Source organism: Mus musculus, chromosome 3 (assembly GCF_000001635.26).
Source record: "Mus musculus strain C57BL/6J chromosome 3, GRCm38.p6 C57BL/6J".
NCBI lineage: Eukaryota > Metazoa > Chordata > Mammalia > Rodentia > Muridae > Mus > Mus musculus.
In genome coordinates, this window is record NC_000069.6 from 139,632,625 (window position 1) to 139,649,064 (window position 16,440).

The window sequence follows — 16,440 nt, forward strand, 5'->3', positions numbered from 1 at the left end:
TTGGTGTTGCCATCTCTATAAAGATCCCGTTCTTTAGGCAAGAACACCTCAGCCTCTGGTAATGCAATTGCTCAAAGGGCACTCTACATACAGTCTTTATATATTGATTTCTGAAGAGCTAGCTTCCTTTGCTCCCATATGCCTGGCAAAATGGTTGCTGCCTGCGTTCATTGTTAACCCTGCAGATGACTTTTGTCTGTGTGCTTGGCCTCACACCTCCTTCTCTTGATTGTAAAAAGAGAAATCCGTGTCTGCTCTGTGTCTTTCTGCAATCTTATTTCTCTTTCTGGTGCTGAGGTTAAGAGACGTTTTATGTTTCCTTCGGTAGGATGAGTTAGGTTTGGGGTATCTGAGTTGAGATGTCAGCCTTCTAAGTTTTTAGCAGCATGGCACTAGGAGAATCTCGACGAAGCCCTCATTAAAGCCTTGTGTGGTGAGTGTTGCTGTATGGCACATTGTGATAAAGATGAAAGAGAGAGAAGTGATAGGCATGGTGCTCTTCTCGTTTGAAATGGAAAAGTCCTCATTTTGCAGAACACGGTGACAAAGGCTTGACTTGTCTGCTGGATATCTAGGAAGTTACACATCAAGAAACATAACTTACAAGGTAAGTTTTCTAAATGAATAACTGTTTTCAGTATATTTAATATCGGCACTTATAAGTAAAGCAGGAAAAAGAGTTATGTAAGAGAAATATGTACCAATAAAAGAGATTCACCTTTGTTCCTGTGACTTCCTCTACGTGAAAAAGAAAATGGAAAGTGTAATCTTTAGACTAAATCAGTGGGACAAGCATCTCTTTCTTTGATGCCTTTATTGGTAGTTTTTAATTCAAAGGCACTTGAATTTAATAATATAACTAAATACATAATTTAAGTCCCTGTTATTTTTATTCATCCAGTATTATAAAAATGACAGTAGAGATAAGGGAAGACATAATTTTACTGTGAAAACAGGAGAGAAATGACTAAAGTGTTTTTATAGTTAAACCATTTGTTTCTCAAGTTGAACTAGATGTCTTCCCTTCTGTTTTACTCTAATGCAGTAAAGTACTCAAGTTAGTGTTCTGGTTTGTTAAAGGCTTGGTTTTTCATTGAGAGAACCATATAAAATATGCAGATTGTGTGAATTCAGGTGTATGATGTTTCCCGCAGCCTGCAAATCATAAAATGCAATTTTCTCCTTTTAGTGCCAAGTTCATGATACTAAATGGTTTAGAAAATTGTATTAGGTAATTTTCTCTAGTGCATTTGATGCAAATTGCACTAATATTGTGAAGTGCTTTTGTTGAACACATTTTAAGTTAGATGAATTAAAATTTTCGAGGACAGAAGTAGATCAAGATGATTATGATGAGAAAGATTGGCTATTCTCTAATAACATTAAATATGGTTAATTCCATGCATTATTATGTAAATCTAAATAAGTTCACCATTTACTCTAATGACCACTTTCTTGCTTATCTGTTGGTAAGTGTTGGTTGTTTAATATTTATGTAATAAAGCTTCTTTATTTCTGATTCTACCAGGTTTCTCCATAAAAATATTTTTACTACTCAGGGTAACTGTGTTCAGATATATATAACAATGAATCCATTTTTTAAGGCTTTTTAAAACGCCTCTTAGACTTTATAATATGAGGGGGCCAGCTATATGTTGTGTTAAAAAATATAGACTGACAAAGACCTCTGTGAATGACAAATGTCTGAAGCTGGTGACATCATACTGGCAAAAAGAGTGACTTACATAGGACCAGAATTAGACATTGCCACCCTGACTCTGTAACAACTGGAATGGTCCCCTACCCATTCACTTCTAGAGAACTTACGTTATTCTGCTCTCAATCTGAATGTTATATATATTTTGGAGATAATTAGGATAATTAGGCAAGACTTAGAGTATGCTGAATGTTTATCACTCGGTAATTGATCTCAGGAATTTTCATTTCCTTTATTCGTAGGTCAACACAACCATAAATAATTTTTCTTGTCTACCTTTTAGGTGAAAATTACAACATTAAGTTATTAATGGTGATGTTTTTATGTCCTTCAGTTCTATGGTTATTCTTTCTACATTGCTTGTACATGGAGGAAAATACATCCATGATAAATAAATTTACATAAACTTCCCCCCTTGGGGAGACTAAAGCTCAGTAGGTCCCACCTAGCATTTGTAGTATCTCTTAGCTAGCTTAAAGGAGAAAAATACCTCCTCTATACTTGATAAGGTTTTGGCTGGGGTTTGCTGCAATTAGACAGGGATTACGAAGAGAAAAACAAACAGAAGATTAGTGTGCACAAGGAGCTCACCTGGAGACGTGAGGGCATATCTAGGATCGGTCCCTAAATGTTCTTGTCCTCCAGCTTAACTTTCATATTTATCTGAAACAAATGAACGAGAGTCCTCAGGAGACAGCTTAGCAGAAGACAGATAACAGAAACACAGGCAGAAGTGCAGAACTGGTATGAAAAGGCAGACACACACGTTCTTTGTTGATTTACTCCGGAGAGATTCCATCAACCATTCCCTCCTTCACATAGAGAGAATTGCAGGGGAAGAGGAGGGTTTCCTTTCTGACTAGATATTTCCCTTAGAAAAGACTGGCATTTCAGAGCTGCTTTTGTTTGTGCATTATCTCAAAATTACCTACTCAAAGTATCCTTATTCAGAAGAGACCTGTTGGCCCTGCTATATTCATATCTCTTACAGTTACGTTTTTAAATATAATCTTGTGAGCCTCAGCAGAAGCCAGTGCTATCTATGGAGATGAAAGGAGAAGAAAATGTGTCATCATGACTGCTCAAAGGAAAAGTGACACATGCCTTAAAAGAATAGAAGTTATTTGAGTTCTGCAGTTGGATAATCTGAAGTCATCATAGTTTTAGCTCTCTCTACACATGGGTTACATGTGACCACCTACCACAGAAAAACATCCTCTCTTTTATTCACTTTGTCAAAGGTATGAAATATAAGACTAACTCTTAGGAATAGGAACAGGAGACTGGTGGCAAGAATAGCAGACAAATAGGTCAGTACTTCCTTCCAATTCATCGAAAGAGCCATGGACAAGTTCTATTGTTGCTGGAAAGAACCCAGATGTCCCTCAACAGAGGAATGGATACAGAAAATGTGGTATGGCCTGGCAGCGGTGGCTCACGTCTTTAATCTCAGCACTTGGGAGACAGAGACAGGCGGGTTTCTGAGTTCAAGGCCAGCGTGGTCTACAGAGTGAGTTCCAGGACAGCCAAGGCTACACAGAGAAACCCTGTCTAAAAAAAAAAAAAATTGCTTGAGCCGGGTGAGGTGACACATGCCTTTAATCTCAGCACTTAGTAGGCAGAGGCAGGAGGCTTTCTGAGTTCGAGGCCAGACTGGTCTACAGAGTGAGTTCCAGGACAGAGAAACCCTGTCTCAAAAAAACAAAAACAATAACAACAACAAAAAAGTGTTACATTTTCACAATGAAGTACTACTCAGCAATTAAAAACAATGAATTCATGAAATTCTTAGGCAAATTGATGGATCTGGAGGATATCATCCTGAGTGACGTAACCCAGTCACAAAAGAACGCACATGATATGCACTCACTGATACACGGATATTAGCTCAGAACTTAGAATATCCAAGATACAATTTGCAAAACACATGAAACTCAAGAAGGAATACCAAAGTGTGGATACTTCACTCCTTCTTAAAATGGGGAACAAAATACCCATGGAAGGAGTTACAGAGACAAAATTCAGACCTGAGATGGAAGGAAGGACCATCTAGAGACTACCCCACCCAGAGATAAATCCCATATACAACCACAAAACCCAGACACTATTGCATATGCCAGCAAGATTTTGCTGACAGGACCCTGATATAGCTCTCTCTTGTGAGGCTATGCCAGTGCCAGGCAAATACAGAAGTGGATGTTCACAGTCATCTATTGGATGGAACACAGGGCCCCAATGAAGGAGCTAGAGAAAGTACCCAAGGAGCTAAACGGGTCTACAATCGTATAGGAGGAACAACAATATGAACTAACCAGTACCCCCCAGAGCTGTGTCTCTAGTTGCATATGTAGCAGAGGATGGCCTAATCGGCCATCAATGGGAGGAGAGGCCCTTGGTCTCTTGAAAATCATATGCCCCAATACAGGGGAGTGCCAGGGCCAGGAAGCAGGAGTGGGTGGGTTGGGAAGCAGGGCAGGGTGAGAGTATCAGGGGCTTTGGGGATAGCATTTGAAATGTAAATGAAGAAAATATCCAATAAAAAATATAAAGGCTTCTACACTTCCAATGACCACAAAATCACTTGCGATAGCTAGTCTGTCACCATAATTCCTGTGCATGAAGGAAGTGACACACTCAGCACCCACACTCTTACAGAGGTGGGGCAAAGTCTCCAAGGGACACCCCTGAAGATTGGCTTTTCTATTGTCAGAGTTGGGACGTAGTGAGATGGTTGTGTTATTGCTGACCAGGAATGAAGTGATTCAGCAATTCGTGTCTGATAGACATGGAAAGAACAGTTGAAAAGCTTCAACTCCAAGTTTCTCCTTGAAGAGGCAGCAAATTGTTCTGTATTTTGAAAGCGCTAATATCTCCTGAGCTGACTAGAAATATAAAATGAAATTAAAGCAATTGGACCCAGCCATTGCAATTTTTAATGACATTTTGAAGTCATAAAGATTAGTAACTCAAAGGGAAAATTAACCCAAGCACAAAGAATCAGCATGTGTTTGATGACAGCCAACTGCCATTGGTCAGGTACTCAGATTGACTCGGACTAAGGCAAAACAGTCTGAGACAGATGGGCGTTGACAAAGAGAGTGGAGGGATCTTCCAAAGATAATGTAAAATTCCTGGAGATTAATTACTCTGAGACCAGTTGCTGAAAATTCAGTCTCTGTGTTTAGACTCCTTTCTCAGCAGAACATAAATAACTAATGACCTTGTAATCTAAGTGGAGGCTTAGAAATTTGTTCTCATATCAAAATTGATCATGGAAAATACTAACAAGTGTTATGGTTTAGAATCAACATTCATAAATGTTTTGTATACAATAGATCAGTTTCCCAGTAAAGTATTTTTATAACATTTGATAATGATTTAAAAAGGACAGCTTGCCTTCGGTGCATATACACTATATCTGGAAAACCTATTCTTGAGCATGTATAGCAACGTGTTATTTTGTAACAAAAAGTGAAGTAGTCCTGAAATAAAAGTATGGTAGAAAGTAGAAGAAAATAAGAAGCCATTTTAGTTTCTGTCATCGTTAAGAATGTTTCCAACAAAGCCACTCAATTCCAATTTAGTCATTTATCTTGCAGACTTTTGTTGTTAGTATTCCTGTCATATAGAAATAGAATGTAAGCCATTAACTTCTTTCATAATAGAGAAAATTGGAGACATACTTGAGAACTCCAGAGCGGGCCATTGCTGTTTCCATAATGGGGTAGATTATCCCGCGACGAGCTCATTGAAGAGAGCCTTGTGAATGCACTTGTTACTCTGGTGGAAGGCAATTAAACGTTAAGATGCTCAGTCCGGCTTGATTGGCTTTAGAATGTAGCTCGAGACCCAGCTTGAACTTTCGTTAAGACTTGAGAACCTAAAATCAGTAGTGTTAAATAAAATAATTCATCTGAGCAGTTGTTCTCATGAAAGGCAACTGCTTGCCTGCATTTGAAAACTTGAAACAAATGTCCCCAGGTTTGCTGCGCTGCTTCGTTCACATCTTTATTTCTTGGTAGCTAAAAATATACGCTTTAAAGTATGATTTTTTTATGGATTTGAGAAATCAAAACCAAAAAAATTCTACATTTTAACAGAATGTTTGTGTTTCCTCTGTTCTATAATTACACACATTTGTTTTATATGCTTACTGCTTCTGTGAATAACTCAAATCCACAATTTTATAACTATTTTTGTTATGATATTTAGCTATAGAAAATATGATTAACTAGAGATCTGAATAAACACTGGCCAAATTTGGCAAGAAGGGAATGGGAGGGCTTAGCAATTGGCTGGGATGGTGACTGACTGAGTCTTCTAGCCTGTCGCTGTGACGCTCCTGCAAATGTTTGTCACAGAGGCATGTACTCCAGGTGCAGGTCCTGTGGCAAAAGCATGCTAAGTGCTTCTCAAGTGTGCTCCTTCTTGTGGTCTTGTGCAGTAAGTGCCATTATTATGCATAATTTATGGTAAGTAAACTGAGAGCAAGAAGGGAGAGATGTCTTACCTAGATTATGGTTAGATAATCTTTTTAAAATTAATCTCTATTCATTCTTGGCACCATTAGGGCCCCTTGACAGCCCAGGGCCCGAGCTGCTTTGAGACAAACCAGTCTAATGGAGATGCTTGTTATATTTTACTTGTATTTTAAAACTGTGTAGCTAAAGTTGTCACCACATCATTTTATCTTGCGATGTTTATGTTATCTCATATTATGAAGTTTTGTAAGAATAAGAACATAATGTCATTAATATCAATTAACCATCTAAGCTTTAGGTCTTCTCTGAAACTCATTTAATGAGTACAATAAGAGATAACTCCCTGTCAAAGGACATCTAAGCAAGTACCTAAAAGATGAGGGCCCACCAATCCTACGAACTCACTTGAAACCTTTCTCTGATTTATATTTATATGTTTGACCATTGTCAAAGAAACGAAGAAAATACTTTTAAAACAATAACAAGACTCATTTTTTCCAGGTTCAAGATTAGGAATTCTTCACTTGGAAATGGTAATGTGCATAATAAAGATCGCATGTGCAAAGCAGTTGAGGAAGGGCTGAGACCAAAATCAGATCTCCCTTGGGGATAGTCAGCAGGAATTAAATTTTGCTTTGTTCTAATGCAAATTGAATAAATGTACAGCATCTGTTGATCAGAAGTGATTAGGAAACTGCAATTTAAAAAGAAACTATAAGGAAGGAACTGAGAAATGGCACAGAACATAGTGTTCTACTTCCTTCAGGTGGTTTGCATAAAACTATTTCATCCAGAATTTATCAAATTTTATTCCGGAATACCTTTTGCTACTGCCTTATATCATTCAACCATAGAAGCCCTGAGATTTTTATTAATCTAAAATTTGAAATCATTTTATTGTTTTTTTAAATGTTCATTGGCAGTTTGGCTGCCTCACTTATGTGCCTGATGTTTATGGAGGACAGAAGAGAGTGTCAGATCCATGGGACCTGAATTTATGGGTGGCTATGAACTGACGATTGGGTGCTGGGAATAGAACTTGAGTCCTTTAGTAGAGAAGCCATTATTTTGCATCTCCTTATACTCCCTGTATACACAGGATTTTTTCCTTTTGATTTTTTAATTCGTTATTTTATTTATTTACATTTCAGATGTTATCCCCCTTCCTGGTTTCCCCTCCACAAACACCTTATCCCACCCCCTTGTTTCTATGAGGGTATTCCCCACCTACCCATTCACTCCTTCCCCACCACCCTAGCATTCCCCTATGCTGAGACATCAAGCCTTTACAGAATCAAATGTCTCCCCTCTCATTGATGCCAGATAAGGCCATCCTCTGCTACATATGCAGCTGGAGCCATGGGTCCTTTCATGTGTATTCTTTGGCTGGTGGTTTAGTCCCTGGGAGCTCAGGGGCATCTGGTTGGTTGATATTGTTGTTCTTCCTATGGGCTGCAAACCACTTCAGCTCCTTTAGTTCTTCCTCTAACTCCTTCATTGGGGACCCCATGCTCAGTCTGATGATTGGCTGCAAGCATCCGCCTCTGCATATGTTAGGATCTGGCAGAGCCTCTCAGGAGACAGCTATACCAGGCTCCTGTCAGCAAGCACTTCTGGGCATCAGTAATAGTGACTGGGTTTGGTGGTTGCATAGGAATCCTCAGGTGGGGCAGTCTCTGGATGGCCTTTACTTCAGTTTCTGCTCCACACTTTGTACCTGAATTTCCTTGAGATCGGAGCAATTTTGGGTTATAAGCAAAGTCTTTCCTTTGTTGAGTGTCCAGAATTTGATTCCACAGAAATTAGTAGGAGGTTTGGGTTTTCTTTTTTTTTATTAATATTTTTTATTATTACGTTATTTTCCTCAATTACATTTAGAATGCTATCCCAAAAGTCCCCCATACCCTCCCCCCCTAGTCCCCTACCCACCCACTCCCACTTTTTGGCCCTGGCATTTCCCTGTACTGGAGCATATAAAGTTTGCGTGTCCAATGGGCCTCTCTTTCCAGTGATGGCCGACTAGGCCGTCTTTTGATACATATGCAGCTAGAGTCAAGAGCTCCGGGGTACTGGTTAGTTCATAATGTTGTTGTACCTATAGGGTTGCAGATCTCTTTAGCTCCTTGGGTACTTTCTCTAGCTCCTCCATTGGGGGCCCTGTGCTCCATCCAATAGCTGACTGTGAGCATCTACTTATGTGTTTGCTAGACCCCGGCCTAGTCTCACAAGAGACAGCTATATCAGGGTCCTTACAGCAAAATCTTGCTAGTGTATGCAATGGTGTCATCATTTGGAGGTTAATTATGGGATGGATCTCTGGATATGGCAGTCTCTAGATGGCCCATCCTTTTGTCTCAGCTCCAAACGATTATTATAGTTTCAAATTAGTCTTGCATATTCCATACTCACTCTCACTCCTTCTGCTTGTCTTTGAATATCTCTCCCCCATGTTATGGTATGTCTCTTCATTTTGTTTTGTGAACATAATGATTACCCAGACCTATCTCTGTGATTATGGGTTTGTAGCTATCTGTTGCATCATACTGGCCTATCTTTCTAATTCATAATTTATCACTTGATTGACAGTCTGTCCTAATCATGTCACCTTGAGGACTTCAATTTAATTATATCCAAAAAGATCCTTTTTCCAAGATCAACTTGCAGATTCTGAGGTATATCTTTTGAGGGCATCATCAGTTCAATCCATTCTGTCTATGTGTACTAAGGAGAAAAGATAGGTCTTGATCTGAGTCATTCGTACTCCAAACCCAATGCTATCAATTCTAAAAGCTACTTATGACAAACATGATATTCAGAGTGACCAACATTTGCATAGATGTAGTACAATTATTTTTGAGAATGCATACATAGTTGTTGTGCTCTTATTTAGTTTTAACAGGTATAGGTATTGTGGCAATAAATTAAATATGTAAGAAACATGTCATTTAATTCTTATAACAATGATACAAAATAAAGATTACTTTAAATATATGGAGAAGGGGAGAAAGAGAAAGGGTTCAGTTTTGATGAATAGTATACAAAGGTGCAAATTGGTAAATAATAGTGATTGAATTTGTACCTTATTTGTTCACTGTAAAATTCCCTCATAATGGTATCTCTGACCTTATCTATTCCTTTTATATTCTAAGTTCAGTCATGTTAGATGTTTCCTAAACTGCTAATATCTATTTGTCCAGGAAAAATTCTCTTTACACTATGCAGTTTCTTATGGTTGCCCCCCCACCCCATTTTTTTCACTCTGTTGTTTGATAGCATTGATGTAAACTTTCCTTTAGTTTCTTTCAGCATAGAATGACACACTTACAACAAGTCCCTTCAACCTTGCCAGGTACCTAATTCCTGTGTTCTGTTTCCATTTGAATCAGGGTTTCTCAGAATCTTATAATAGACAACGGCGATGTATCCCTACTTTTTTTTTGACATTGTTATGATAGGATATCAATAAAAATAGTAATGGAATGAATAGAAATAGTAATCATATTGAAAATAGTAGATTTGGAATAGTTTAGATTAGCACAATAAAAACAGTACATTTGGAATACTTTAATAATCTGGTATAGTGAGGCAATGTTAATACATGAACATTTTTATAAAAAAGTTTTTAATGAACTTGAGCAGGTACTCAGTAAAATATTTGGTTCTTAAGCATACAGATCTCAGTGCATATCTTTAGCATCCATGTAAAAGCTAAGAACAGCAGTGAGTATTCACAGCATCAGAGGTTGTGGTTTGGAGAGAGGTAAACAGATCCTTGGGAATTGCTGACCAACCAGTCTAGCTTACACAGAGGGTTCTAGGTTTGTGTGCAAACTTGTCCTGAAATAATGTGGAGAGCAATGGAAGACAGCACTGACATGACCTTTCAGCTCTCACATTGATGGACATGTTAGTATACTCACATACATATGTGTATACACCACACACACACACACACACACCTGCATATACATACTAATTAAATATGCAACTAAGTATATAAGTAAATGTAAAAGTACCAATCTTAGATTATTATAAATCAAAATACCCTAAACTTGTCCCTATGTTTTGTTTCTTTTCAGACTTTCAGAATGCATTAAGTTTTTTCAATTTAAAAATAATAATTTTAAATAAAAATAATTTTTCTTTACAAAAATCACACTCCTTTATTAAATCAAGATATTAATCAAGCCTATGTTCCAATTGGAATAGGAGAGAAATATAAAATGATGAGGAATTTATTGTTTGATGATGTCAGTGCCTATTGTCATTGATTCAAGTAAATATGCTGTGCTCAGTGGGACAGATGTTTCTGTGAAAAGGCCCTCCTGTGGCCTTTTCTTTCAACCATCCATCTTTTATCTTATCTAAAAATATAAAATATAAAATAAAATAAAAAAATATATCTTTTAGTCTTATAGCCCACAATTCAAAAATAATTATTCTACCTATTTGCTTCTTTAATGTCTTTATTTACAAATTTCCCTGAGGGTAGTTGTGGTGGTCTGAATGAAATTTATCCCCATGGTCTCATGTTTCAATGCTTGGCTCCAAGTTGGTGATACTGTTTGGGAAGGATTAGAAGGTATGGCCTTTTTCTATGATCTGTCACTGGATGTGAGTGTTTCAAAAGCCCATACCATTCCCAGTTATCTTTCTCTGCCTCATTGTTGTGTCTCAAGAAGTGACCTCTAAGTTACTGCTCTAGCTTCCTTGGCTGTCTGCCTGTCGCTATGATGCTGGACAGGATAGTCTCTAAATGATCTCTAACATCATACATTCATATACTTTCTTTGTGATTCTGTTCTCATATTGTGATATAATTACTGGTGTTGTTTGCTTAATGAAGTCATGGACTCTGCCTCTCCTGCCTGCAAGTTCCCAGCCCACACTTGGTACTTGCACACAGTATCATTACTTGATTGACTGATTGATTCCTAAATGATTAGAATCTCATGGCTTGAGGCTTTTTTGCAATGACTTCTACTTAATTTGTATTTTCAAGTTTTTATTATGTTATAGCACTAGGATTAAATTCAGAGCCATTCATATGTTAGGCAAATCTTATACCACTGAGCTATATCCCTAGTCCCAACATCTTCTTAGTTTTTAAAAAATAGGAAATCCTCTAGAGCTGCAGTTAATACCTGATGTGAGTGGAAGCCAAACTATGGAGCTCTGGTCCCCTGGAAGGAGAGCATATTCTTGTGGTGGTTTGAATATGCTTGGCCCAAGGAGTGGCACTGTTTGGATGTGTGGCCTTGTTGGAGGAAGTGTGTCACTGTGGGAGTGAACTTTAAGACCCTCATCCTAGCTGCCTGGAAGCTAGACTTTTAGCCACCTTCAAATTAAGAACGCTCAGTTCCTCCTGCACCATGCCTGCCTGGATGCTGCCATATTCCCGCCTTGATGATAATGGACTAAACCACTGAACCTGTAAGCCAACTCCAATTAAATATTGTTTTTGTAAGAGTTGCCTTGGACACAGAAGTGGATGCTCACAGTCAGCTATTGGATGGATCACAGGGCCCCCAATGGAGGAGCTAGAGAAAGTACCCAAGGAGCTAAAGGGGTCTGCAACCCTATAGGTGGAACAACAATATGAACTAACCAGTACCCCCCGGAGCTCGTGTCTCTAGCTGCATATGTATCAGAAGATGGCCTAGTTGGCCATCAGTGGAAAGAGAGGCCCATTGGTCTTGCAAATTTTATAAGCCTCAGTACAGGGGAATGCCAGGGCCAAGAAGTAGGAGTGGGTGGGTAGGGGAGTGGGAGGGGGTATGGGGGACTTTTGGAATAGCATTGGAAATGTAAATGAAGAAAACACCTAATTAAAATAAAATAAAATAAAATAAAATAAAAAATTAAAAAAGAAAGCTTTACCAAAAAAAAAAAAAAAAGTGTTGCCTTGGTCATGGTGTCTGTTCACAGAAGCATAAACCTAATTAAGATAGCCATGAATTACTCAGATGTCTCTAGCCTCTGGTAAATGACTTTAAAAATATTTGTTTTATCTTAGAAATAGTTTATTCAAGATATTAGATCCCCTGTATTAGGTTAAACACAGACACATTTCATCTCTTCATTTTCGTTTTCTTCACTGCATTGCAAAGTACTATAAGAATTAGAGAAAAATCACCTTCCTAATTTCAAATGATTTTATTACCTAGTCCTCTTTACATCATCCTCAGTTATAGCTCTAGGCCATTATTTTTAAACAATGTCTGCTTATCTTCTTCTGTCATTTTATTTACCTTGGTAATATAATACCTTTACAATGTACTTTTCATAGAATGACCCTTAATAATGATTATACTCCTTGCCTATAATATTTATCTATCTTCTAATATAATTGAGTTATACTTTTTTCTATTACCAGAAAATGGTCTTTAGAAATATGGGAAGATCAGAGCTCCAATTGGCTTTGCCATTACTATTCATTACCTTATATACTATTATACCCTTTAATTTTCTTCTTTCTCAGTAAAGTGTGTCCTTCATTTTTTTTAAAAGTACATCATTTCCCTCATAAAGGTAACAATTTCTCCTTGGTCTTTTTGTTTCTGATTTTCATTTAGCTTTGAAACAATGAGACTACTAAGACAAATGCTATTTTACTATAGCTAAGATAAAGAGATATTTTTGATTCAGAAATTGGATAGCTCTCAGTATCATAGTTTGGCCTCTTTTTAATGTGATTTAATACCTCATTCCATTTTTATTGCCTCCAGGTAGTGAACAAATATCTTCATTGCACAAAGAGACATGCAAATCTTATCCCCAAGAAAAATTAAGTTTAGTTCAGACCACATCAGTCTATAGGAAAATTTTGAATTTATTATTTTTTAAATATTCTTTGCCCTTTCGTATTTTTGAATGGATTTTATAAATCTCCACATTTCTTAATTACTTCACACTGCTAAGACATTTTGGAATTCAACCAATTTTCCTAATCTCAAGAAAATTACAATAAAATTTTCTTGCAAATTTCAAAACTTCACCTTCTTTTCAAGATCATTAAGGGAAGTATTGAATCAAAGGCCCAAGGTTCTGGATCCTGAACTGACCCTGATAATTAACCTATTGGCTTCTTGAGAATTTGAAACATATTTGCACTCAATTTCTACCACTTAACCTGTTTTGAATGGCTGAGGGCCATCCCCAGGTGGGTAGAGGCCCCTGAACAAATCATTTTGCAATCTCATTGCTTAACAGTTTTATTCATTTGAACTCCTGTGAAAGTTAATATAAAGGACATTTTAAAGAGTAAAAGCTCCCAGGAGGGAAGTGTGAGGAAGGCTATTGTTTATAGGTAGCAAGTCTCCTTCCAACCTGTCCTTCAGTGCCTGCTCCCCACTCCCACCTCCACCTTCCACCCCACCCCTGCTCCACAGTGCATCACAACTTAGACTACTTTGAGAATGTGTTAAAAATGTAAATGTGTGTGTCTCTCCTTGATTTTCTTAGGTTGAAATCTAGCATGGTTTTGTTAAACCACTTTCTAGTAAAAGAAACATTTAGATGAATTCCAGTTGCCTTAACTTTTACTGAGATTATATTTCAAAGATCAGAAGAAGCAGAATCAACCGGGGTATTATTAGATGTGTGGAATTCAAGGCCCCTTCAGACCACGGAGTGGAGTCTAAATATTGGGGCCATTTTAGATTATTGATACACTCTCTAGTTCACAGAGAAATGACAGTACAAGAAACAATTAGTTCATTATATAGTAACTGCTATAAATTTCATTTCCTATTAAGTCCCATGTTTCCAAGATTAGGGTTTTTGTTGTTGTTGTTTTGTTTTTTGTTGTTTTGTTTGTATTTTCCCCTAGATGTAGGTTCTGGACTAACTGGACAGCCTGCATTTTTCTGGGTATCAAGCTGTTTGCCAGACTTAAAATCCTTGCCTGACAGAATTTACTACCTAGGGCATGTTTAACTTCATGTTATAACTTAAAAACGGTTGAAATAGGGATTAGTAACTTGTCTTTTTTATTTTTGTTGTTGCATATATATTTTATAGCCTTTGATGTACTGGGAAATGTAGAATGCATTGTTAATTTTCTGCTTTTATAATATTCTCGCTATTTAGAAATTGCCCTCTCTTCATGTTTTATAATGTGTGTGTGTGTGGAGGTCTCATTGCATAGCTGTAAGTGCCGCAGACTATGTATCTTACACAGTTAATCTAACAGCTATATCTTCAGTAGTTTTTGCCATGGTGCACAGGGCTGCTCTGTTTCTTTCATGAATGTCCTTTGATTATTTGGAGGTGACAACGGAATTCCCATTATCTTTAAAATCACCTAACCCATGTACGATGACTTTCTCCCATCATATAAATCTCATAATGAGCTCTACAATTTGTAGATGTAATCCGTGAAGCCTACATCTCTTCCAGGACTGTGATCAGAATTTCCACTGTGCACTTTTGTGGTTATTTCCTTAGCTTCCATTAACGTGGAGATCTTGTATTCTGAGATACTGACTTAAAAAGGCATTTTAACTGTAATTATAAATTCCAATATTGTATGCACAAAACTTATACGAAAAATATTTCCAAACAAGTATTTTCATATTTATTTAGTTCCATAGCAGAAGGCTATTTTGCATATATGTTTAATTTTAAGCTATCCTCAGTTTGACCTCTATTTGAGTTTCATATTTGATAAATCGTGTTATGATGGCAAGCTTTCAGTCCTTTAACCTTTATGCAGTCTTTCTCATTGAGCACATGGATCAAGAAGATACCAATTGAATCAATCTTTAGAACCCACCAGGACCTACCGAAGCTATTCACCTGTGTATTTTATAGGTTCTCCAGCCGATTCTTACTAAAACGTGGTACACTTTTAAACAACAATTTATACTTTTAAAAAGGCTAGATGAAGGTTCAAATAATCAACTTACGCTATAAAATAAGAGATATAAATAGTATGTATATGAGAGCCTACAATACAATAGCTTTACTAATTCACAACTTGAGAAATCTGAAGGTTCTTTACTTTTAAGGTTTTATTACTATGTTAAAACTACATTTCCAGGGTGGAAGCTGGAGTAAACATTTAGGTAGGAGAATACACTACAGATGCACGTGACCCTCTTTCCTGTGACATGGTTTGTAAATGATAAACAATGTATTTCTTTCTTTTATGACAAGTCAGAAAACTTATTTTATTTATTTCATCCTCATATGGTCCTGCCATGGACAATTTCTTATAGATTCGATTTCGTTTTCAGAAAACTGTTCTGCAAGTGATAGTAACAAATCTCCAGACCACTGCTGTGAGAGTCATCAATTTCTGTTAATGACGAGTCATAAACCTGATGACTTCTTTATCAGCATGAATGTCTCGTGGCTGTATTTGCATGAGCTCTCAATGGGCATTCTAGGGAAACCGTGCCTGAGCAATGTTGCTTATGAGCGAACAGATGGTAGTGTTGTGGGTGAGCCGGTAATTCCTGGTAAGTTAGAAGATATTTCAGATTTATAGGTACAATGGTGGGATTATATAAGTAGATCTGTAAAACCAAGCCATGGCCTTACCATTTATGGAGAGAGCTATGGTGTTTCATGTTGAGAATATTTTTTTTCCTAAAAGAGTAAACCACACACTAAGACCTAATGTGGCCTTCTTAGCATCTGTTTCTCGCTTCTATAGACTACATGTTTTCTACCACAGTTTGGGCTTCTCTTGGCCTCACTCATGGTTGTCCAGCCACGTGACTTCTTCATGGCAGTCCCGGCTGCTTCTGTTTCATCAGTGGACTGGCCTTAGTGGCCTTGCCAGCGGATCGCTCCCCATCTCAACGTCTCTGTTTCCATCTTATCAGTGTAGAGAGCACTTTCCTTATTCCTCTCCATAGCTATCATGCTCCCTATAGCATCCAATTCTTTATGTTAGGAAATAATTTACTCATATCTTTACTCTCATTACTCCCTTTTTTTTTTTGTCATTTCTGTCCAGTAGTACTTAGCTTTATAACAGCAGGTTTATCAGTTAATATAGATATATGGCAAATCTGTAAAACAAAACAAGAAAAAAAATAAAACCTCAGTTTCACACACCCCAGTGTGGTATTTCCAGTCTAAGAGGGGCTTCTCTGTGATATTAAGAGCACTGATTTGTTTCAGAAGTAAGTGATTATTTTCTTACACTCCCATTGTTCTCCTCTGCCCGCCCGAGGTAGTCTAGTAAAGCAAGGGCTATGCTCCTGTGAGAACGAGAATATTTTATATCAG

At 37.4% G+C, this 16,440-nt stretch overlaps 1 protein-coding gene across 1 annotated transcript in view; it reads left to right on the top strand.

Annotated features, from left to right (window-relative positions):
• The window catches only part of Stpg2 (sperm tail PG rich repeat containing 2), a 504,407-nt gene that overhangs the window by 426,732 nt on the left and 61,235 nt on the right, over positions 1 to 16,440 (top strand). The gene's annotated exons all lie outside the window — the stretch shown is intronic.